The sequence below is a fragment of the Falco punctatus genome, assembly GCF_963210335.1.
Source record: "Falco punctatus genome assembly, chromosome: 3".
Lineage (NCBI taxonomy): Eukaryota > Metazoa > Chordata > Aves > Falconiformes > Falconidae > Falco > Falco punctatus.
In genome coordinates this window covers 105,890,818-105,915,289 of record NC_137582.1, presented here as the reverse complement: position 1 = coordinate 105,915,289, position 24,472 = coordinate 105,890,818, and the positions used below count along the sequence as shown (strand labels likewise).

The window sequence follows — 24,472 nt, the reverse complement described above, 5'->3', positions numbered from 1 at the left end:
AGCAAGTGACAGCAATTGCTTGTGGCTCCCAAGAGGTGAGGGAGCATGTGAGGGGCTCACGTGTGCGTGCAAGGGGCTCGCACACCTCAGCCCCACTGTAGACCCGGGGAACTGGTGCTGCCGTGCTGGGGAATGATGGGGGGCAGTGGTTAGGGTCCCTCTCCTGGGACCAATTGCCCATGTGTACGTTCTCTTTAGGTTTAGGCCAGGTTATTCCCATTGTTGTGGCCACCCACCAGCTGAGCTGGGTGCTGCATCCAGCCACGCCAGGCGAGGCACCCACATAACCCCATTCCCACCTCGTTCTGTGACACCCCCCCCCCCAACAATTTTTGGGTTTTAGGAGCAGGACTGAAAAGGGACTGTGAAAAATGACTTTCGAATAGAGCAAGTTCCCTACACGGGCTGAGTCTGGGAAGTCATAATCTTAATATGAACATCTTTAAATATCCTTACTAATGGGCTCATTCTTTAATTTCCTGAAGCAATGACAGTTTCAACAGACCCTATATCACAGCTAAGATGGGATCTGTCACCGAATGGCTGAATTATATTTCATCCTTTATTTTTATCAGCTCCGCTGACTTATTTATTACATTTAGAGTCTCAGCTGCCTTTTGTCTGGCCTGTACTTTGCTGATCCGCATAGAGGAAAAAGCAATAGTTTATAAAGCCATTTTCACAGCGTCCCCATAATTTTAGGCCATGTCTGAGGCTTCATTTTGAATGAAACTCTGTAGATAAACTGTTATTCATGGTGATGCCTGTGAAGTCCTTGGCAGCCCCCAGAGAACGCTGCCTGCTTATAAAGGGCTTTCCCTCAGATTTATTTCTGAAGAACAAAGGGCAATTTTCCCATCTTCACAGCAGCAGCCCACGTGGCAGATGCCGCTCAGGGCATTATCTTGCAGCACTTTTTTTTACTGAAAACATAATACAATCCCGGGCTGCGTGTGGCCAGAGAACGAGCCTTGGGGATCGCTTCCCACGCAGGGGCCGGGTGGGTTTGCAGCTGGTGGCTGCTCCTCAGGTCAGCACAGCCCTGTTTCTAGCTGGGATGCTGGGCAGGGCAGTGGGAAAGCCCCCACGTGTTTCCCTGCTGGGCATCACTGGGTGGTCCTGCCCTGCCACCAGCTTTGCTGCACAACAGCTGCCCGGTTCAACCCTTGACATCGGGGCAAGAAGGTGACTTCCCACTCTACTTGTCCCCCACCTTGCTGCTCCAAAAGCCTGGCTCCTGGCAGTTCAGCCTGGAGCAGGTCCCGGCCAGGCTTTAAGCATCTGGACATTACGCATATGGGTGTTACTGCGCCAAGAGAGCAGTTGGTCATGTTGTCCTGGATGCATTCCCATGCTCCTCGCTCTGCTCATGTGTTGGCTCCAGTATCGTGCAAGCGCCCGGGAGCGGCGAGCATCTCCCAGCCCGCACCGCTCAGCTGCTTTGCCGCACTGGGATGGCTGAGCACCATCTGCGAGCCTCACTGGCCTCTCCTGCCCACTGAGTGGTTCAGGGCAGCTCCCAGTGGGGCACAGAGATGAGCTGCTGGCAAATGTTGGTGACCTCGAGCCAGCCACAGTTTCGGGGACAGAGAATTTTCCAGGCAGAGAAGGAGAGCAGAAAGGAGCTGGGGGAGCAGAGGCAAAGCACATGAGCAGCTCCGAGAGCTTCTCCCGAGACCCAGCAAGTGCCAAAGTTAATACATTTAATATATTTTGTATGCGCTATGCCAGCCATTAGAAATGTGCTTGTTCTGTCATTGCTCTGAGGCAATCACGGTGAAGCATTTGTCCTCTGAGTGCACAGGGGAAAATTAGAGTGCCCTGAGCTGAATTGGTCAGCCAAAAATAATGTACAGCTTTATCCTTGGAAGGAAATTGGGCATTGATTGGAGGACAGAAGTTCGATGCAATAGTTAAAGCAACGTGATATTTCTGTACATTAGGGAAGCGTGCGTGGTAGGTGTAATTCAGGGCATACACCACTGGTTCCCCATCACACTCCTTTGCACGCCTTCGCCCATGGTGGGAGGAGAGCGGCTCTCGCCGGGCGATGTGTCCTGGTCCCTTGCTCAGCACATCACCAGGCATGGTGCTGTCCCACGGGAGCAGCAGTGATTCTGCCACGGAGGTCTTTAGCACAGCTGTAAACTTTGAGTGGGGAAACACCAGGAACATGAATACACTCATTGCCATGTACTGATTTAGCAGTCGTGGGGGGAAGCGATGGAGCAAATCAGCTTTGGCCTAAATGCGGGCAGCTGCCAGCCTGGACCCAGCCTGACCCACTGCTCGGTTGCCTGCCCTCCACTGCTGCTGTACAGCTCAGTGATGGGTTGGGTGGGGTAAGACAGATAGAGGAACTGCTTCAGTTTGGGGGTGTATGGTTTTTGCATCAACAGTGGATTTCCAAGTCTTTTCATATTACTAAATATCTCCTTAGCAAGTGTTTCTATTCCTTCAGTTCCTATGCCAATGGATATTAAGAGGGGGGAAAAAAGGCAGCTTCTGGCTTAGGTAATTATAAGATTGCTTCTATTGCTGCTGACAGAATGGTGGGACTATCTGAGCTTTATTTCTTCCTGGAGAAAGGCTGAGGAAAGACCTAGAAGAGAGCCTTTGCTAAAGCATCCTGCTAGCATGAGGCGCCAGGCAGCTGGGCGTGCTGCCTGCTCAGCAAGTCCAGGCGTGCTGTGAGCAGAAACCCAAGATCATCCGTTCTCCACTCTGGGGAGCGTTTCCAGCCTTATCACGGGATGTAGAAGGGACGACCTGGTGCCACTCGTGAATAAAAGGCCTATAGAAAAATTCAGCCTGTGGATTTCCCTGGGAGCTTGCCCGAGCTGACAGCTTCTGCAGCCCTTAGCAGGCTTGCGGAGGTAATTTCATTAGTTTCTGTGCATCGGTCTGGAGAAGTGGAAGCTCAGATGGGACTGGCACTCACGAGAGGAAACTCACAGCCAGCGGAGCAGCAGCCGTGTCTGTGTTACTCTACAGTGGTAAAGCTGCTTTGGGAGCCTTCGGGATATGTTTCCACAGCAGCGGTGCAAGCGAACTGATGTGCATCAGGGCGAGAACGTGCGCGCCGTGGCCTTCCTCTGTCTCGCCTCACCACAGCTAAAACCTGGAACAGGCACAAAGCAGCAAGTGACCAGGAAAAAACACTGAGGTGCCTGCCTCCGGTGGACAGTCCCTTGACAGGGTATTAGCTTTGAGTGCCAGGCCAGTGCTGCCACTGGTGCAGGCTGCTGAGCCCTGGGTGACTGGCACAGCAGTGCCTGGGCTGGGATGCTCCATCAAGAACCAGTGGCTGTCAGGGGAGAAGCAGCCCAGTCCCTTCAGCTGGAGGCACTTTCCCCATCACAGCCCATCCAAACCATGAGAAATTTCTCTGGGCCCTATGAATATTTAAAGTAACTTGCAGGATCTCAAGGGCTCCCTATCTGTCCTTCTTAAGGACGGTAATGATCTCTGAATATGAAATTAGAAATAATTGTAATCTATTCATCCTTTTAATAACGAGTCAATAATTCCAGTACTCGTTGGCAGAAGTTCTCTGGAAGTTTTCCATCCTGCGTGAGCTGAAGCGGTTTCACTGCTGGCTGAATTAGCAGCTTTTCTCTTTGCAGCAGCTCATGGCCTTCCAACACCTGAGAGACTCAGCACCGAGTGCCACAAGCTGTGGTCGGCTCCTGCACTGGCTGTCGGTGAGCTGCTCTGTCTGAACGTGCATCCTCAGGGCCCCGGCTCATGGGCAGGAAGCATCCGAGAGCAGCAGCTGTGAAGCGATCAGGAAAGGCAGAATGCTTTTATTTTAGAGCAAACTTTCCAATTCCAGTGGTAACTTCAGGAATTCACAGGCACGTCCAAGGACAGAAAGCCAAGTGCTCTGTTCCCAAAGTTAATATGTGTATATTTATACAGACAAGAGAAAAAAGGAGCTTATGACTAAACATTACAGTAGCCCGAAGAGTACAGCAGTATTTTAAGCTCCTGCCTGCTATCTTTGGACTGTGACTCTCTGATGAGTAACAAAATATTTGCTTTTTTTTTTTCCCTTTATGGGTCTGTCATTTCACTGGCAGAATCTTGTCCTATTGACCCAAAGAACCTCAATTTTGAAGCTATTAAAACCTAATTTTCTATACCAGGCTCCTGAGACAGGCACTAACTTTCATAGAATAATTCATTCCTTTCCTCTGGAAAAAAAAAAAAAAGGAAAAAAAAAAAAAAAAAGAAAGAAAGAAAAAGAAAAAAGAGAGAAGAGAGAAGAGAAAGACGTTCAAGTGCCTATTCAAAGGGAAGCCTGGGATGGAGCTGCGCAGCCAGGAAAGGCTGCCTGTGTGTTTGCTGCTGATACTTCCCACCGCAGTGTCCTTCCAGGACAGGAGCAGAAACACTCTTTAGATAAATGCCTGTTTAGTAGCTGTGGAGCGTCCGCTGTATTTACACAAGACAACTGCCGTGGAGTGATAAAACCCACAGCCCCTGCCGCCGCGCTGCATCCTGCCTGCGGGCAGAGCTGGGCAGCCAAGGTCGGGGCTTGGCCCACAGCGGACAGGAGCCAGCAGGATGGCTCATCCCCTCTCTTCTGGTGGGATGAAGTAAACTTCCAGCCTCCTTCACCTCCAAAACCCTTGGGTTTGCTTGATCCCAGGAGCTCGGTGCTCACCTGCATCCAAGCCTGAAGCCCTGCATGCCATGCTGCAGTGGTGCGATAGCCACTCAGCTCCTAATATTCCTGAAAGGCTGATGGGGTTCCAGGGAGGTGTTAGAAGAGTTTGGAGCCACTGGGTGAGTCAATCCCACATTGCTGCCGCTTCTTTTGCCAAAATATAAACATTGTGGAAAAGAAAGGATTGACAGAATAACGCCTGAATTGCATTTTGGCACCAGGAGGAGGGTTTGCCAAAGAGTAAAGCCATGATCCCAAGGTGGGATGCCTTTTTCCAATCCAACATGGAAGAGCGGATTTCAAAGGCTAATGCCAACTTTGCTGCCAGGGTCATGTTCCCTGACATCATTAAAGCACGTGAGGGGGAAAGGGAGGGTGGCAGCAAAGGAAAATGTGCCATTTTCTGGGGCTGTCATCTCTTTTTGGTTGCTGGGTACCGGGTGACTGAGCAAATATCCCAGGGCTGTCATCTGTAAGAGGAAAAAAGGGAGGGTTTGGCTGGGGGATGAGTGCAAGGGGGACCCAGGGGGCATGGGCAGAGCTGGGAGTTGTGTCCTGGGAGCAAACTGAGCAGAGTAAGTCAAGAACCTGGGGACCCCCCCTTGAGTGTCATGAAACCAGTGGGAAAATGGTGGTGTTTTGCTGGGCTGTGCTACAGTGGGGCCAAGGAGATGCCCTGGCTCTCCCCTCCTGCTGCAAACTCCTTGCAGTGCTCACTCCAGTGCCAGTGAACCCGGCAGCTGGCGGTGCTCTGCCGAGCCACCCTTTCATATTCCCAGTCGTGATAACGCTTTGTTGGATAAGTGCTTTTTAAACCCTACAGATAGATAGAGTATCTGGAGTGGCATTTCAAAAGAAAAAATTGAGACAAGATTCATTACAGGCACCAGTAAATGTCAAACATTTTATCAACTGTGTAAAGTGCCATGTTAAGCTGTCTTTCCCCCCCCAAAGCTTGATTAAAACTATAAATGCCTTTTTAATATTAATATTATTCCCTCCTCCGTGCTGCCTGTTTGGTTATTTGCAATGGCAAGGAAGGGCCTGTGGTTAGCAGAGGAGGCAGTGTGGGCAGGAGAGGCAGGGGTGCAGACAGCAGGAGCCCCACCATTCTGTTCAGTCCCAGCGATGTGGGTACCTGGCTCGGGGTTGGCCCCTGGGAGGGTAGCAGTGCCCACCCACCACCCTGCCCCAGGCTGAGCCCTCCTGCTGCAGGACCCTTGTCCTGGGGCAACGACCCAGGCAGGCTGAGTGCCTTCCTCCCCTTTGAACTCGGTCCTGCTCTGAAACGCTCCTGCACCCATCTCTCTCCTACAAGGAGAGTTGTCTATAACAGGTCCTTCTCACTAAGCTGTGTTTAATTAAAATCTGGCTCTGTTGCATGTGCTAATTAGCACTCTTTGCTTGGAGGCTCAGACTCAACGCATATCTAAATCCGTGGTCCAAATCTAGTGCAATAATAAATAGCTGCGCAGGCTGTTTCACAAGGATCCCAAAGTTGTTGCTGTCGTCATCTGCAGTGTGACTCCCAACACTGGCAGTGCTGAGTGGGTCTGCCGGAGCCAGCCCACGGGGCTGGGAAGGCCTCACGTGTTTCCCCAAAGACTCCTGGAATTCACAGGGAACATGCGCTTTGATATGACTTGCATTGCGGGGAGGCAGCAGCTCCTGCCTGGCTCGGCTCGCCCTGGCTCTGGGGGTCCGCAGGTCCCCCTGTTGCTCAATAAGGCTGAGCCAGTGTTTATCCTGTCTTTTCCTGATGTTTTCCCTGCAAGTCGTCTTCAGCCCGGAGCTAGTCTGGCTGTTCAACCTGCCTTCATCCCGAACACCACCGCCGTGCTCTTGGATGATGTCTCATTGTGTGGATGTGCCGACACAATGAGTTATGCGGGGCTGTGGCAGAGCAACAAGGCTATCAGTTAAGTTCACAGAGATTGATAGGTAAAATAAATGATGGTAAACGAATTAACTCTGTCTGAGGATTGAGGCTGCCTGTGTACAAAGGGAAAGGCTCGCGCGGGTTGGTGCTTTCCACTCATGCTGGTCCCGGTGAGGCGGGTGGGAGGACGGTGCCAGCGCTGGCAGCCTGCATGGGAGCCATGCCCCAGCTGCCTGGGGGGGAGGGGGGGGGGGGCGAGCTGTAGGAGCCCTGCTGAGCCCCAGGCATGGGTCCTGTCACCTCACTGAGAAATTGTACATGAATTTTAAATTAACACTGCTGTGCTAGATCTACAAACTCCTCTGCAAAGATCAGCACTTTACCAAAAATGATGCAGTGAACTGCTAGAGATATTAACTGATGCTTCCTATCCACCTGTCACCTTGTACCGACGCTTAGCCTCGGCTACGTAAATGCCATTTTGCAGAGTCACTTAAAAAGATGTGTAAATCGAGGGGAAGAAGGGATGCAGAGAGAAGCCCAGAGAGCATTAGGGGGAGTCTGGAGGTTCCCCTGTTGTGATAAAACAGACATCTAATGGCACTGGGCAAGACTAATGGGTGCTCTGCGGGCAGCACATCATTCAGTCCTGGCGACTTTGCCTTCAAGTCCCCGCATGTTATAGATGAGGTAGCTGGTAACTACTTTGTCGCCACTTGACAGCCTCGATGGCTTTGGGGTGCGGCAGTCTCCTGTCTGGCACGTCTCCCCTCACTCCCAAGGGATCTCATCAAGGGAGAGGTGTGGGATGGCCAACGCTTTTTGGGGATAACCTCATCCCTGCATCAGCACTGATGCTAACCCACGTGTTAAACTGGAATATCAGACTCAAGTCCCATACCGAGAGCACCACAGAAGTGGGTTAGAGCCAGACATTTAATTACCACAGCAAGGCTTTTATTTATTTTTTAGGTTTGGGCTGGGAGCGGGAGGTTGATGCGAGCACAGACAAAACGGATGGTTGGCAACTCCCATCTGTGCAGTCCTACAAATCACCCATGATTCACAGTTATATAAAGCTTCTTATATAGTAAACAATCTTGTTAATAAAAGCAGAAGTACAAGGTCCAATGTAATCCAGCGAGTGTGACTAACTGGATTTATAGGCTCACTCCCAGTGCTCAGTGCAGAAGCAGAAAGATTCCTCAGATCTTACAGGAACTAATTTTTGCAAAGATCCTCAGCAGTGATGGTTCCGCCTGGAGAAGGGACAATGGCCATTCCGGGGACACTGGTTGGTTTGCTCCGGAGGCAGTGCTTCCCACCCTGGGCTCGGCTCACTGCTGCAGGTGACTCCCAGGCTTGGCTCCGGCACTGCTGGACCCCCGACTGCGCAGCCAGCCTCAGTGGGGGCTCTGTTTTCTTGCTGGCTCAGTGTCAGGATGGAAAGTTCTTTTTCCTTGGAATAAAGTGGTGATTATGGGGTGCCTATCACCTCCCCAAGGTGCTTTTGCAGAGATGGATGTATTCCCATGATCTGTGGCTTCCCTGTAGCCAGAGCTTTTCCAGCTTTCCTTCTCCAGGTCTGGGGCATGATGAGTTGGGTCTTCACATTTCTGTACTGGTTTTGTTCGTGCCGCTTGTCGCCCCTGGAAAGGGAACAGTGAGATTTGGTGCACGGTCTGGAGGGAGGAGTGGGCTTTGGGGAGGGCTGTTGAGAAGGAGGCTTTGAGAACAGCCAGTATTTATAGACTATGACAGCAATGGCATTTGCAGATAATTTGGGATATTAAGGGAAAATAGCAGCATTTGCTTCCCCAGTTACACAAAGTATTTGTGCTGACAGCCGTCCCTGTACCCTCCCAATCCAGCGAAAGCACGGTTCCCATCACTCACTCATAAAACCTCTCACGACTTTTTGCTTTTCTCAGAGACAGCAAGTGGGAGAGTTTTGTCATTCCAGAGGCACCGCCAGCCTCAGTGCTGCCTGGAGCGTTCCCCAGTTGGGAGCCCTGTCGGTGCCAGCCCCAGGCACTGGCAAAGCCCCTGCCACAGGGGTCTTGGTGGTGAGCCCCTGGCTCTGCCCTTGACCACGCTGCGCCCGGGTTCAGATGAACACAGTGGAAACAATGACATTGACATAAGCACCTGCCAGACCTCTGCCATCACTGAAGTGGAAGAAAATTCTGTAATTATGCACGCGTGCTTTAATTATGTATTTGAAGAACTAGAGGTTCAGCTTCGGCGTTGACAAGAAGGAGCCTGTTAATCGGCTTATTTTATCACCCAGCGCCAGTGGATGCCTTGCGGTTTGGCCGGGGCAGCTCTGGCACTGCACACGCCCGCAGGTAACAGCACCCGCGGGCACAGGAGGCAGCAGGCAGCATCCTGGTGGGACCGGGTGTGGGCGCCTGCCCTGGGGAACGCCACTCTGCTCTATTTTCCCTGGCCCTACCAGTGTCGATTAAACCGTCATAAGCTGAGGTGCCATATGTCATCTTTTCCTACAGCCTTTTTAAAGTGCGAAGAAAGAGACAACTGTGAGAGGTGGCATTTCCACACTCGGTACCGCAACATATGCTTCTTGTGAATAAACTTGGCCTATTATAATACGGGCAACAGGTAGTGTGACATATGGCCAGGCTATTCTGGAGACTTAGAAAGTAGAAGCAATGGTTTCCAAGCCAGCCCTTGCAAAGATGCTGCCTTCCCAGTGTGTGCTCAGGCCGGGTCCCACCAGGGAGGACACCCATGCCCAGGTGCAGGGGGAGCGGGCTGCCCAGTGCTTGCAGCAGCTGCTATCGGCATAACCCAGGGTACCGCAGACCCAGAAATGCAGCTTCACTCACCAACACCAACCATCTTGCCAGCTCATCTGGCTGCAATAGCTCTTCGCACCACCAAATATGAGATTGAGCCACTGGCCACAGGCTGCCTACTTGCCTAATTTCCCATTTTCCCCTTTCCTTTCTTGGAAATTTCGCTTAATGGAATTCACTCAGGAGCCATCACAGCATCCCTGGTGGTGGCTGTTCAGGCCGGCTGCCTTATGTAAGCGAGGGAGGGTCCTTGCAAATCTTCCTCCCTTCTGAGGCTTATTTAATTAAAAGCCAGTTCTATGGTGCAGGCGGTAATTATAACTTTTTAGCCTGGAGGATCAAAATGAACTTGTTGCTTATAGTTCTATAATTCAAATCTCCTGCAATGAGTTTGGACACTCAGGAATTTTCAGAATAATTCCTCTATATAAATGTACTTTGCCAATACGATTTTTCCTCACTTGAACTTTTTTGTGTGCTTATATGCAAAGGAAACTGCCTGGGGATATGTTTCTTGCAGAAAGTAGGGATGCTGATTCTTGAAACTATTATGATGGTGAACAGCACTAATTATCCATGTTTTTTTAATACCACAGTAAGATATCTCAGGCAACTGAGCACTGCAGAAGGGGAAACTGCCCTGGGGAAATAACCAGCTGTTTCCTCTGGTGAGGACGGCAGCGATTTCCCATCGTGATGAGCTGTTGAGACTTCACTTTGGTGTTTTCCTTAGAAATATGCAGGCTGCAGAAAAGCCAGACCCCGTCTGTGATTGAAGGGAAAAGGGTGGGAAAAGCAAGAGGCCGTCAGTCCCTTGTTAATTACCTGCAGGTTCTTTTCCTCTCAGGCAGCTCTGGGAAACCACAGCAGCAATAAAGATGATTCCAAGGTTTGGATGCAGTGCTGAGTCATGGGTAGGATTCGGGGAGGTTTGAAGTGTTGGCCAAAGGGCAGCCCAGTCGTACAGTGCTGGTGCGGGATGGCAGCCGGCAGGCAAGGGCCGCGGTGCTGAGTGCCCACAGCTGGGGTCCACAGGGAGCCAGCACGGCCCAACCTGGTGCTGGGCTCTTGGTTCTCCCTTCCTATGCGGCTGGAGGGGTTTGCTGTCAGCTGTGACAGCAATTACAGAGCCAGCAGGGCTGCTGCCTTCCCGCTTGCACATCCTGATGTGTTTGCCAGCGTGGGTTTGGGCTGTGGGTGGATTGCAGCCCTTCAGTGCAGAGATCCTGGTGCCAGAGCATGCAGTCCCTTTGCCATGAGACAATGATGATTTGAAATGACATCTGCATCCCTCCCAGCAGGTACGCTACCAATCACAGGAATTCTGTGCCTTAATGAAGCCAATTAGTGCTGTGGCTCTGCCAGCATGGAAACCTCAGCAAAGTGCACTGAGTGAGGATGCCTGTGCATCCCAGGATTGACCCTCCGAACGCAAGCCATGCTGGTGCCAGTGCTCCTGGCATCTCCCTTCCACACTGGCACGCTGCTGCCAGAGGCCACGGAGCCACAGGGAACTGGAGGGATCTTGTGAGGTGGCAGCACATCACCCACCCCGGCTGCGGGTAGGTCTCAGCCCCTGCAGCCTGTGCCCTGGTGTAAACACCAGCCTGCCCTGCACGGGTCAGAAGAGCCATTCGTGGCCTGTGTATCACCTACTTTCGGGCAGACTGGGATAATTGAAAGGAAAAAAAAAAAAAAAGACTAGTCTACATTCAGAGTGGAAAAGGGCAATGCTGAATTTATTCTAGAGTGGAGTTGAGTCTCCCGAGTACAAGCAGCAGCTGTTTTTCCTGAAAGTGAAAGATGGGGGCATATTCTGCCAGGAGTTTTTAATTTTCTATCCAGTGATTTCAGCACTGTTTCCATCCCAACTCACCGGTCACGGCAGAGGGAAGCTGCACGTGTGATGATGCGGGGAGGCTGCCGGCAGCACTGGCTTTCCTGGCTGCACCCCGGCAGCAGTACAGGCTCTGGCCCCTTCCTGGAGTGCAGATCGCACCTTTTGGCCCCAGTTTCTTATTCTGCACTTCCAGGAGTATCTGCAATGAGCTGCTTGTTCCACTTCCACCAAGGAAGATGATCTTTTTGCTTCAGTTCATTATAAATACTCATCCAGGGAAATATTAAGTCAGGAATTAAATTCCAGCTACTTACGGGATTGACAAAGGAGTACATCATCCAAGTACCTTAGACTGAGGGGTAAGACGACAGAAGCTTATGTAAATAGAGCAGCTTATGCCTGGCTCTAGCTCCCCGCTCCACACCAGTGCTCCCTGAGCCCCCGAACGGGGATGCCACCCTCCCCAGGACCGGCGTGGTGGTGGGCTCAGCTGCTCCTCCCCAGGCACAGCAGCGGGGAATCAAGCACAAGCTTGGCCCTGCTGGTGGAGGAGAGCGCAGAGGTGCAGGTCATGCCGCTCGACCCCATCCTCAGACAACGCTTTCCTGCTTGTGCACACGGAGCTTGCATTCAAAGGGGGGAAACCCAGGAAAGCCTGTTGAAAAGGTTGCAATCTGTTAATAAGAAAATTACTCATCTAATTATCTTAATTATGGTTTCACTGAGCTAATGTTATTGCCAATACAAAGGGGAAAAAAACAGAAAAAAAGCAAAAAATCTCCTGGGTTAGCAAAGCCTTGATTACAAGCAAGTGAGTAAGATGGTTCTTTTTAAAGCCTCTGTCTACCTCTGTTGCACTTGGTGGGCACAGGCTGAAAGGAGGGGGCTAGAAGGAAGGTCAGGTTGCTTCCCCTGCTGTGATCTGTGCCTTGCTGCTTCAGGCTCAGGGCACAGCAGCCGCTGGTTTGGTGCTTGGCTTTTCACTGGCACGATGTTCCCTGGCTTTGAAAGTCACGGCTAATGAAATAAAGGTGGCTAGAGCCAAGGAGGAGTGACTGCCGTGCCTGGGTGCCTTGCACTAATGTATTTACACCTGCTCTGTGACTTCTCCACAATACAGGAACTGATGCTGTACTGCTACCAAATGCTGTACGCAGTGCCCAGAGTGCTCTGCTGGTGGCCGGTGACATTGCCAGTTCCCTCTGCGGTTTTTCAGATGCGATTAAATCTGCATCTCCTCCTCCCTCAGCCAAGGATGGGGAGCTCCGTCGGGAGATGCTCCTCAGGGCAGCATCCACTTGGGGTAGGCAAACACCCACAGCTTCATCCTCGCCCTTCCTCTGGCATTCTCCCCCCTGCAAACGCCTCTGCAGGAAGATGCAGCTCTTACGGTGGCTGAGACTTGTTGCAACCACGTACCGGTTGGGATAAAAATAACGTCCAGGTTTTCAAGGTGTGTGAATGTCGGCTTTCGATCAGCACAAGGTGAACTGGGAAGGGCATTGCCCCCATTCAGCCAGCAGCTGGCAGCCCTTGCAGAGCCCACAACAAAACTGCTACTGAACAGTGATGTGTTTAAGTGTATGCTTAAACATTGTGTTAATTATGGCTTGTGAGAACGTGTGCAGTAATTACTTTTTTTTTTTTTTTTGCTGTTATAAAGCGCAACTACTATTATTGTATAAATAGATGGAGCAAAAGCAAATATGTTTGTTTCTACCTTACCTTGTGCGTTACAGGAAGAAGCACCAGCTGCCTTAGAAACATATTTATTATTCACTCAGAACACACTTTAAAAAAACAGGAATAAACAGCAAAGTCAAAATATTTGGTTTCCACAGCAAGCCAAGGCTGCTGTAGGACTTCTTAGAATGCGGCAGCTAAGGAGCCACATGTCACAGAGTTGTGTAAAATGGAAAGAATATTTTGAGATCAAAAGGTTCCTGCTCATTTCAGGTTGCTTTGGCATCAAGCTGTTGCAGCGCTGAGGCACATCATTCCAAGGGCATGGATTTGCACCCCACAACAGAGCCAGCCACCTCTGCCGCTTCCATGGGGATGCAGCTCTTTTGAAACCCTCCTGTTTGCTGGCTCTTTGCACCCAACAAACTCCAACAGCCCCTTCGATGGCTCATTTCAGCAGCGATCGAGGCACCTTGCAGCACCCCACAATGGCAGAAGCCAAAAGCTTTTCTGAAAGCTGTTTCTTCAAGGCATAGCGGGCGAGCGCTCCTGCCCCCGTACAGCCCCTGACCGCATGCTTGTGACGATGGCACAGATGGTAATTACAGGCATTTTGTCTGAATGTCTGTAGGTGTTTTCTCTTGTCAGACTGCGGCCATTTTCAGTTTAAATGATGATAATGGGTTTTGGAGGATGAGTTATGGGCAGCGGGGAAAGCACAAGGCTCTGGAAAAGCAGAGAAAAGAAGAACTTTGCCTGGCACCAGCACTGCAGCAGGTGATGCGTGTCACCTCGTGCCGTTGTCCTCCCCGCACCTTTCTCCCCAGCCCTGCTTCATCCATCCCCACCCTGGGGAGACAAAATAAATAACAGATAAATAGTAAATGCTGCAACAGGTGCTTGCAGCAGCAGGGGTCCGAGTCCTAGTGCTGTTTCAGAGTGGCGAGCTGATGTGTGACCCACTTGCCAGCCCAAAGGTGGCCAGACTTTCAGGTGTTTCAGAGACCACTTAGCCAGGGTGGCCGATGGACAACATTGACAGGCGAGCACGCGCCACCCCCACCACCCACTTTTCGCACGCTGGGAAGCCGAATAATCCGGTTTTCCCCAGCCCCAGACAGAACAAGCACATCATAAATATGCATCTGCTCAAATGAAAGCGTTAGCCCTTGTTTCCTCGAGTGGAACTAACTGAAAAGTGATGATAGTTTTCTGAAAAATGCAAGATTGTGTACACAGAAGCAATTATATATAAACTTATTCATTATTTAACAGCTTGTTAATAAGCGAGTTTTGGTCTCGTAGCTTGGGCCGTACCACCCATTCGCTGCCGCGGGCGGCTGGGCACAGGGAGCAGAGGGACCAAGATGCTGTTCACGTCTGAAGTGGTGACCCCTGGGCACCGAGCTGCGGGAGGTGATGGTGGAGAGACAGAGGTGGAGATGATGTGGGGCCAGGGGCCAGCGGCACAGCAGCCCTCTTCATCTCCAGCTCCAGATGCCTGCTCGCAGCCTGGAAGCATTAGCTGCATTATACGCTTTTGAAATTCTCATTAAACATGTATAAATGGAAATAATTTGATTTTCTATTGCAAGCGAACAATTTGCATTGATAGAAAATGCATGTTCCTTGAGTAGCGCTGGTGTGCCGGAGCAACCAGCACCACCGGCCAGGCTGCCAGCGCCCACTTTGAGCCTCTGGCAAATAGAGTTTCTCACTTCTATTGGAATTCCCAAACATGCCGAGCTCTGTTATGTGCTGTTGGCATTAACTGGTTGATGCTATTGGGTGTGCGTGGTCTCAGGTCAGGTCCTGCGGTATCACAAGCACGCTGCAGTCGTTTTGGAGGCAACAGGAATGATAACCTTTCCCTCAATACCTGTTACGATGCTGCTTTCAGAAATATTTTTCACATCATTACCCGTTCCAGAATTGAGATATGTACCTGTAAATAGGTGCATGGCACATGGGGATTTGGGGCAAATCAAATCCAGCAAGCTCTTATCCTTTTGCTTGGTGGAAGATTTGTGTGTGTTTAAAAAACACATAGATGCGGTATTTGGGGACAAGGTTTAGTGATGGACTTGGCAGTGCTGGGTTAATGGTTGCACTCGGTGATCTTAAAGGTCTTTTCCAACTTAAATGATTCTATGATAATAAAAGTAAAAACTAATAAACACTGGCAAATGCACATAAGAGGAGGTTTGTTACTTCTGTTAAGCAGATGATGTACATTACTTACAAATAGATGCTTATGTGTTGATGGACATGGAAAGCAAAATACTCCATGTACTTGGATGTGGGGGTTCCTTTACATGTCACGATACTCCGCCTCAACCCAAGCCTCTGTCATGCAGCAGCAGGAGGGATAACGATTCCCCAGCTGAGGAGCGGGTTCAGCAGGAGCTGGGGTTGGGGCGGTGGGTGCAGCACTTGCCTGGGAAATTAAACTCAGCTGCAGAGGAAACTGCTTTGATGGCAGAGGGTGAAGCTATCAATCACCTCATCAGAGGGCAAGCTGCTTCTCAGTGCTCTCCTGGCCTTTCTTTCTCTCTGTGTTGTTCTGGAGCAGAAAAGCTTTGTTGTTTTGGGTTTTTGTGGGGGGTTTTTTGTTGGTTGTTTTTTTTTTTTTTAATTCAGAGCAAAATGGACAAGCCCAGGGAAAGCTGCATTTCCCTCTGATTCTGCAGTGAATGGGAGCTGGAGGAGGAAGGTAGAACTGCCTCACGCAGGGAGCGGTAACAGGGTGGCCTCCAAGCAAGCCCTGTCCTTGCTCTGCAGCAGAAGAGCACCAGCTTGTCCCATTGCACGTGCTGGCAGGGATGTTGCTGCCCAGCCTGGGCTGGTGTCGGCTGTGCCTGTGGGAAGGCAGCTTGGGAAAGGGCAGGAGCTGCTCGCCTACATCTCCACCACCTTTGGCTGTTGTGGAGGCACCAGGTATGGTGGCCTCTGTGAGGCAGCCCCTTGCAAGGGACTGGTCAATTAGTTGGCACTTAATTCTCTTTCCTCCTCAGACAAGAGGACATTTTAAAATATGGTGTAATCTAGATTATTCAAAATTGATGTAATCGGCTCCCAGACTTCAGAACCAGCTTGACGGCAATGGCTTTTCTTCCCCCATGAGCTAATTTGTTTATTCCTAGAGGAAACAATGCGAGATCTTGTTAACAAAAGTCTGCAGATGTTGTGTTTTAATTTGGGCAAACAGGAAAGCTGTCAGGCAGGAATCTGAGCAATGGGAAAATTATTAGGGGCATTATTAAAGACACACAATCCCATTAGCATCAATGGGGACAAATAGGCAGGGCTTCTGATGTCTCGGTGGTCATTCTTGGGGAAAGTGGATTCCACATCAGTCAGGACGATGCTTTCCCATTATTTTATTCATCATTATGAATGCGATGAGCTGAGTGGATGCAACTTCTTTGCATTTTAAGAATTAAAACCTGCTGTGGAGGCATGCTTAGCCCCAGCCAGGCAGGGCAGGGACCCTCTGGAGGCAGCTGCCTGCAGCTTGGCAGGTTCATTGCCACAGACTGGTGTTTCCTCCTGACCCTTCACAGTTAAAAAGTTCTTTTAAAAACTGCTGGCAGCAGGTATTTAGGTGTCTTGATGGATATGCTTCCTGCAGAAGATGTGTAGGTTTGGAGTGGGGACGAAGTCCTATTGCATTTTTTAGTACGTATCGCTGATGAGGTGTTTCATTGCATTATTCATCCTGGAAACTGTGCGACCAAGAAAGTTAAAAGGGGGGAAATTGCTCCTGTAAGCTGAGGTGTTTTAACATGCAAATGATGGCTTTTATTCCTAGTGACAGAACCACTAGATTTTTAATTTTGCACGCTATGTGCTCGGTTCGCTCTCTGTGCTGACACGGCAGTCCTACGGCTCTAACTGGTGTCTCCCCTATTTCCATTGCTGTCGAGCAGCTCTCAGATCTGTGATAATTTAATTAACCTGCCTTATTCTGCCATATCTGTTGGAACAGGGGAAAAGGATCCAAACAGCCGGGGAGTTACTCCTTTGCCTGAGCACATACATTTCCTATACAAAAGTCACAGAACGGCAGTTTATCCACCTGGAAATCTCATTGTGGGTTTTTAAATTATAGATTGTTTTCCAGACACGTGTCAACTGCTTGGGGAAAAGAAGAAAGCAATCTATCGGGTGGAGTCGTGTCAGAGCTGCCCCTGCCCGTGTGGCTCTGGGGTGGTGAAGCTCTGGGGCAAGCTGAGAGCCAGGTCTCGCGGCAAGTGCTGTGTGTCGTTAGGTTCAATAGCCACCTGGAAAACCAAGGTGCTTGTGCAAGGGCAAAGGAATGTCAGAAGTTTAGAGGTAAGCTTTGACCCTGCCACTTGTCAATGTGATGCTTCATAGCTCTAAAAATAGAGCATCTCTGACAGAGGAAGGATATTTTTGGAAAAGCTAGTTACTGCAGCCAAGCTCACGCTGTTAACGCAGGTCTTGCTCGGAGCCTTCCTTTAATTTCTTTCTGCACGTAAATTTTACGAAGTTCCAAGAAAGACCTGGTGTGTGCCCTTGTGAAGCAGCACCCCTGGGTGAAGGGAACCTCCCGGGGTCACATTCTGCCCCGGCAGATCTGATGCTGAGCATCCATACCCAACCTGATGCATTACTCTGCCTCTTTGCACATCGTAACCAACCCCCAGCCTGTAAAGTCTGGCTGGGGATAGCAAACCTGGCCAAATATCCATCTCTGTCTCTGTGCGAGGGCTCAGGGAGCTCAGTAAACCCACACAGAGGTGTCAGATGCAGGAGGCTGCAAAGAGGAGGGGAGCATGTGGGGTGCTGTGCAACATCCTGCTCCCAGCTGGCCATCACCAGGCTTTCAGAAGCAAACTAATGAGCTGCTTGCAACCGGGTAGTAGGGCCAGGAAGTGGTGGGAGCCCCAAGAGATGCAATTAGTCACCACTTCACTCAAGGCACTACAGTGAAGCCTTATTTGAACCATTAGAAAATCTGATCCCCGGGATCACGCACGTGCCTGGTAATGAACTGAAGGGAATGCCCCCAGCAGTTTAGTTGCCAAAATCACTGCTCAAAACACGCTTTGAGAAGGACTGTAAATACAGGGAAGTGGGTAGAAATTATGAACTCGAGCTAGAAACCTGCCCTGAGAGAGCAGGCGCACAAGATCTATTTTTTCTTTTCATAAATGAAAAAAGAAAAATATCCTCTTTTTTTTCTCTTGGCTCCCAGCAGGCAGCTCACATCAGCTCCACCACATCTCCCCAGCAATGATGGAAGCTGCCTCGAATGTCTCTTACAAGCACAGAAATTAATACCCTTCTTCACTGGAAGCGGCATATCCAACTGCTTCCCAAAAGGTGAATGTTGATACTCGGACTTTCAGTTGTTAGACATGTGCTTTGGCCTCAGAGCTGCAGAGATGGGGGCATGGGGGAGGAAAGTGTGGCTCTGGGGTATCCTGGTTCTGGGGTGTCCCAGCTCCATTCCTGCAGCATCAGTGGTGGGAAATGCTGCTGCTGAGGCCTGATCCTGCTGGAAAGGTTGTGGCATGACAGCTCCTTCATCAGATGGGTGTCTCAGAGTGTTTTCAATTCAAGAAAAGAGGAGAGAAATCATCATGGATGCTGCCTCATTATCTATGTGGCATTTAAGCGTAATTTATGCTCAGTGTCTCGCCGCTTCTCTGGTAGGAAATTGCATTGTTGGTTCCCCAGCTCTCGGCTTCTGTGGCAACTGTGTCAGAAATACTGAAATAAATCGATCAGTCTTGAGTTCCCTGTGCATTTTTATTGCCAATTTATCAATGCAGGCAAGGCACTAAAAGAGTTACGTTGGCAGGAGGAGGAGGAGGAAGGTGAAGACGTGGTGGCCTGGCTGTCTGCACCATTGCTAAAGAGGGGTTTGGCTGTCTTGGCAGTTGCTGCCCACGCTAGGGATCCGCCTGAATTGTCTGTGCCTCGAGTTTTCCTTCTTTTCTTTTTTTTTTTTAATTGCATCCTAATTGGGGAACCAGCAAAAGCTTTAAAAAAAGAAAACAAACAAGCAAAATTAATGAGCAGCGTCAGGGGAGGAAAAAAGCATTTTCTGGCCAGAGTCCTTGGCATGGGTTGGAAATAGCTGCTCCTTTTGGAGCGCATTTAGTCCGCTGTGAGCTGCCAGCTGAGGAAGTCAAGTGAAAACCAAGTGCCTGGAAGCCGAGTTCACTGCAGCCTCCCTCGGCTTAGCTCATTTAGTGCCTCTGCCTTAGCAGTGGGTACTTGGATGTTTATTCCCAGACTAAATTGCTTTTGGAGCTCCGACTCATTTGTCAGCAAGAGAGAAAACAAGCTGTCGTTTGGACTAACAGCCTTCACAGCTCCTTCTCCAGGTTGTTTGTGCTCATGTCAAGGAGGCACGCGGCGAGCATCCTCAACCGAGGGCCAGCACTAGCCCTGTTGTAGGCACTGCTCGGGCTCCCGGATCAAGGTGGCTGGTGAGCAGGGGAGGAGCCCTCGGCATCTTGCTGGTTAAACCCTTCTGCAAAGACCCAGGGCAGCAGTTCCAGGAATGTCCCGGAGCATCCCGCAGGAGCATCCCGAGCTCCCTCCCTGTCCCTTAGCAGCTGTGCTGCCCAGAGCTGCTTGGTGCCAGTGTTTTCCAGCATGGAAAGAAGGGCTCCTGGTGCTGGCATCCACAAGACACCGACACACTCAGAGCCATGCATCAAAGCTGCAGACTCTTTGATGCCCATGTCTGGGTGATGTCAGAGCCTCTGTCAAACCTCAGAGCTTCCCGGTTCCTCTGGGAGACCAGCTTTGCCTGTGGGCTTTGCTCAAAACAAACATTGCCAGGTGCTCACACAAATTAGGAGGCTGTCTGGTATAGACTGCAAGCAAAGTAAGAGGTGATAAAGCTCCAGCAACTGTCTGTATGCACAGCTCGTTTATATATGGTGTCATAAACCTCCTTCATTTGCATGTCTCCCTCTACAGTCTGGTGGTTGATTCTTTGTGGACAGTGCATGTTTTGGGGTTGATTTTTTTTTTTTTTCCCCTTGTTCTCACTTTGGGTTTTTTTTCACTGGTTGGTATCTCTTGCCTGTGGGGAAGCAGTCTGTCTGAGAGCAGAGCCTTGCCTTGCCTTGGAGCATCATCCACCGCTGCGGCAGCCACGCTGTTTGGCCACGACCAAGTGTGTGGCTGCATACGAGTAAAAGACTGATCCTGGTAGGTATTTCCAGAATTCTCTGAGTCACTTACTGGTGACTTTAAGCCTTCATTGTGAATGTTGCTGATGTCATGGGCCACTTGTGCAGCCTGTGCTACCTTACCCACAACAGCATTGCCTTTCCTCCCAAGTGCTAAGCAGCAAATGACTTCCTTGTAGGCTGCATGAAAAACTCATTGTAGGGGAAAGATTCATATGATGTTGCCTGTGTCCATGAGGTCTGCTTTGCAAAGGTGGGAGGAGGTAACTCACTGATTTTTGCTAACTCTGCTGTGTACTGGCCTGGGAAACTCCTCACTATGTGAAGAGGGCTCCTTGTGCACGTGTTCTTCCTCTCTTTCTCCATGGACCATCCCAGTGCTCTCTAGAGAAACCATCAAGTTGTTTTTAGTCCACAGGGGAGCAATGCTAAATTGCTTTTTTTAGTAGTGATCCTTCTCAGCAGAACTTGTGGAATTTGCCCCAAAGTTTTGGGTAGAAAGAAGAACAGTTTTCTTGCTTTGGCATGAAGTTAGGAATCCAGATGGAGACATTTAACGCCTCACAAGGATTATTAGAGACAAAAAAGCATTGGAACGAAAGCATGCCATAAATCCAAGCCTTTCTGTAAGCTCTAAATCTGTTACACGTTAGACCGTAGTCTTCTAAGACAAAAGTGACTGCACCAAATAGAGACTGTTATTGTTTAAATATTCCTGCTGGGAAATGCTGCATGAAGAGAAGATACAATAGCCGCCCTGACGCAGGATTTATTAGAGCAAGTTGGCACCAGTCTATTTGTAGGGAGTGGAATATGCTTGTAGAGATTATACCAGATTTACAGTGATTAATAATGGATTGGACATGGCAGACTTCAAAGGGTTTGGCTCCCTCGCACTTTGGTGGTAGGTTGAGTTAAAATAAAATTGCAGATTTGCTCCAGTGGTTTGAACAACTGTTTTTTCCTTGGAGAGCAAGGCTTTTGGCCAGACAGCATCAGCAAGGCTCCTCTTCTCATGCCCTTGTACCCCCTTGGCTTTGTGCCAGCAGCGCGGCCGATGCCGTGGCATGCCGAGGTTGCCACCCAGCACAGTGTGGTTCCTCATGGAGACCTGCTCAGCACCACAGCCAAACTCAGCTCCGCTGAGCACCCAGCCAGCTCCAGCACCCTGGGAGATGCCTTGCTTTGGGGAAGCTGCTGCATCGGACAGAAACGGCCTGAGGGCCCTGAGCCCATGGCTGCTGGGGAAGGCAAAGCCCGTAATTATGGGAAAGGCTGTTCTCTGAGATGGAACGGGGAGCTCACCTACCAGGAGGATGAGTGGGGATTTTGTCATCAGTCTGAGGGATTAAGCAAGCTGGGAAATGTAGGACATCCCTCTCGCTCGCAATGTTGTCTGTGCACACACACAAAGCTCAAGCTATTTTTAAAGACCTTGCAGTGTACGGCGTGGCTGTGACTTTTAGTATTAAATGCTTGAAATCTGCTCCTTGCAGCAGGAGTTCCCTCTCCTCCTTCATCTGGAGGCTCCCACCATGCTGAGGAAAACACAACAACCAAAGATCAAGACTTTTAAAACTAATAGTGGTGTTATTAAATATGCATTATTATAAACACGCTGTCATTTGATCTTTGTCAGGCAGTCTAGTGGTGTCCTGCATGCAGCTGTGATTGCACTCTGCCTGACTGCATCGCTTCTCTTTCCCTGTCTGCTCGAGCCCTCGGAGGTATGCTTGTTAACGTAAGATCATTCAGACAAGCTGAGAAAAGGCCAGGGCAAGCATGAGTTGCCAAGGAACCTCAGAAAAATGTATTTCCTAAGTAATAAATGCTTCAGCGTTAATCAAATGTTATTGTGTGTTATAGTTGTGAGGCATCTCGAGCTAATGAAGATGCTTCCCCTCTATCTGCTGTTATCGGGTGCCTGGAAGGACTGCGAAGGAGCTTCATCCTGCTCCAAGCAGGGCTGATGGGATTTGTACCGGTCCCAGTTGCCATGGAGAAAGTGTTGGATGGCTTTAATACATCTCCGTGAATTTCTCCCTGGAGTTTTCCCGTGACAAGCTGGACTGGAGGTAGCACATAAGAAGCTATAATCTTCCAACTCTATGAAAAAATGATTGACGGAGTGTGAGGGGCGTAAACAGCTTACCGGGGCTCTGGCAGCGTGTGGCGCGGCACAGCAGGTGCCAAGAGGGACCGGCCGTGGTCCCCATGGGATGCGCCCCTAGACCGGGGTCACCCAGACATCACTCCCAGACCTTTGCCACCTGTGGGATGGGATGGGGACAGAAGCCATCAGGCAGCCTCATGGCGGGCTGCGCTGGTGCTCCCCTTCCTCATCACCAGTCCAGGCGTTCTCTCATTACCCCTGCTTCTGTCAAGAGAGCTGAGCTCCCCACCTTCTCATTAACATGCATTCACCAGGAATCAAAGGAAATTAAACCTCTATTTATTTTCTCATCAATATATTCCCATTTAATAATCTTAACTTTGCATTTGCCTGTTTGCTCTTTAAGTTGATGAAAATATGAATGATCCCTAAAAACAAAGGAAAAACAAATTTCCAGCTGGGCATGCCAAAAAGCAAGTCACTCACCTCTGTGGCTAGCCCGAGTTTTTATTTTGGTTTTTTTCCAACCCCCCTAGATTCATCAGTCTGCCCTGCCTTTAACCTAAGAGGGTTTTGGACAGGCACTGTGACCGAATGAAGGAAACCTGATCTAGATATTTTCAATGAGAGATGGCAGGACTAGGAGGAGCAGAGGGAGAAGGGCTGACTGCAAAAACCTGTGGAGGCTTCTGAAAACTTCTGGACTGAGACACGGGATGGTGGGTTTGGGAGCCAGCCCCAGGGCCAGCCGGGAAGCCGGCAGTCGTCTTGTCAGAGCTGGCTCCTTCCTTTTCCTTTTTGCCTTTTTCTTTTATTATTTAAACCCACACAGAGACTGTGGAGCTTCTAGTTTCTTTAGACTCTCTAAACATTTTCTCTTCAGCAGCTCGTGGGCTTTTGAAATATGAAGTCCATCAATCAGTGGTTAATGTCACCTCCGCAGCAATTTCAGCTCCTGAGCAGCCCCCGCTGTGGCCAGGCACAACACTGCAAGGGGCTGGATTTGGTGAGCGGCTGCAGCTGTAGCCAAAAGTCAGGTTAACCAGCTTCCTGTTCTCTCCTTCCTTTGCTTTCCAGGGGTTTTGGTGAAATCCCCTGCAAATACAGCTGCTTTGCTTCAGGCTGCCCAAGCACTCGGCTCAGAGGACAATTTCCCATGGAGTGCTGTGGAGAGGAGAGGTTGTGCGGCGAAGCATGTGCTTCAGCTGGTACACTGGGGTTAAAAAGTAATTAATTAGTAAGTTTATGGTGTTTTCCCATCTGAAATTAAAAACAAAAATTATGCAGAACATACAAGGTAATTAGGAAGCAGCAAGCTACAACACACCTTTAAACGAAAGCTCTAAAAAGCATGATGTTCGGCAGCAGATTTTTAATGTAACAGCTAATAAAGGCTCATGCCCTCGATCGTGTTCCTGGGAGCATTCATCACACTTCGCCCTTCCCTTACAGATCCAGGTGGGGCCCCAGCAACGCTGAATTTTTCATATTCTCAGTGCTTATCCATGATCAGATTTCCCATTTAAAATCTATTAGCCGAGATGAGAAAATTGGTTCATGTTTTATGTGCCTAGTTTAATTTTTTTTTTTCTCTTGCATTTACAACTGGCCCCTAGTGTTTCATCCACCCCCTAATGATTTAGCTGTGCAAGATGTTCCACCAATTTATTAGAGTGGAGTGCATGGAGCAGGTCATGCATATTAAACGTGAAGTTTTTACTACAGTTGGTTCAATAATCTGAAAGAAAAACAATTTTTTTCCCCTCATTTTTAACTGTGTACCACCTGCTGCTGTTGGCAGGGCAGTTTCTCAGCTGGGCACCTGGTGATGCTGATGCACTTCCCCGGGGGAGCGATGCCCAGCAGCAAAGGGTGTCCGCTCCCTGCCTGTCGTGGGAAGCGAAACTGTGCTCTGCCAGTCGAGGTAATGAAGTACATGCAGACATAGCACCTTTCGGGAGACAAGGTGATGGTTGATCCCTAGGTCTCTGTCTCAGCATTAAAAGCTGGAAACTGAGGTTTTATGCTGTGTTTCCTTTCAGGCAGGTCTGCAACGTGGAGGTGTTTCATAGCACGCTGCTCCCTCCTTTGCTACCCTCGCCTAAGCCTGGCTGCACGGAGGCTTGGGAGTCTCTCCGTGGGTACCTTGCCTTTGGCGTGTGTTTCCAGGGGCTCCTCATCTCTCCATGGGAGGTAAAGGCTCATCTGGGGAGCTGTGACTGGTGAGGCAGCTTCTTGGCTGGCCATTTGATGGGTGGGCATGGCCAGGCTCCTGCCTGTAGCCCTGG

At 49.9% G+C, this 24,472-nt stretch overlaps 1 long non-coding RNA gene across 3 annotated transcripts in view; it reads left to right on the top strand.

Annotated features, from left to right (window-relative positions):
- The window catches only part of LOC308060914, a 41,010-nt gene continuing 16,538 nt past the window's right edge, over positions 1-24,472 (top strand). Inside the window, exon 1 of one of the 3 annotated variants that reach the window (XR_013926965.1) lies at positions 1-22,146. This is a non-coding gene — a long non-coding RNA (uncharacterized lncRNA). Of the gene's footprint in view, positions 24,407-24,472 lie in introns of all 3 variants that reach the window. The other 2 variants (XR_013926966.1, XR_013926967.1) reach the window with 2 other exon arrangements.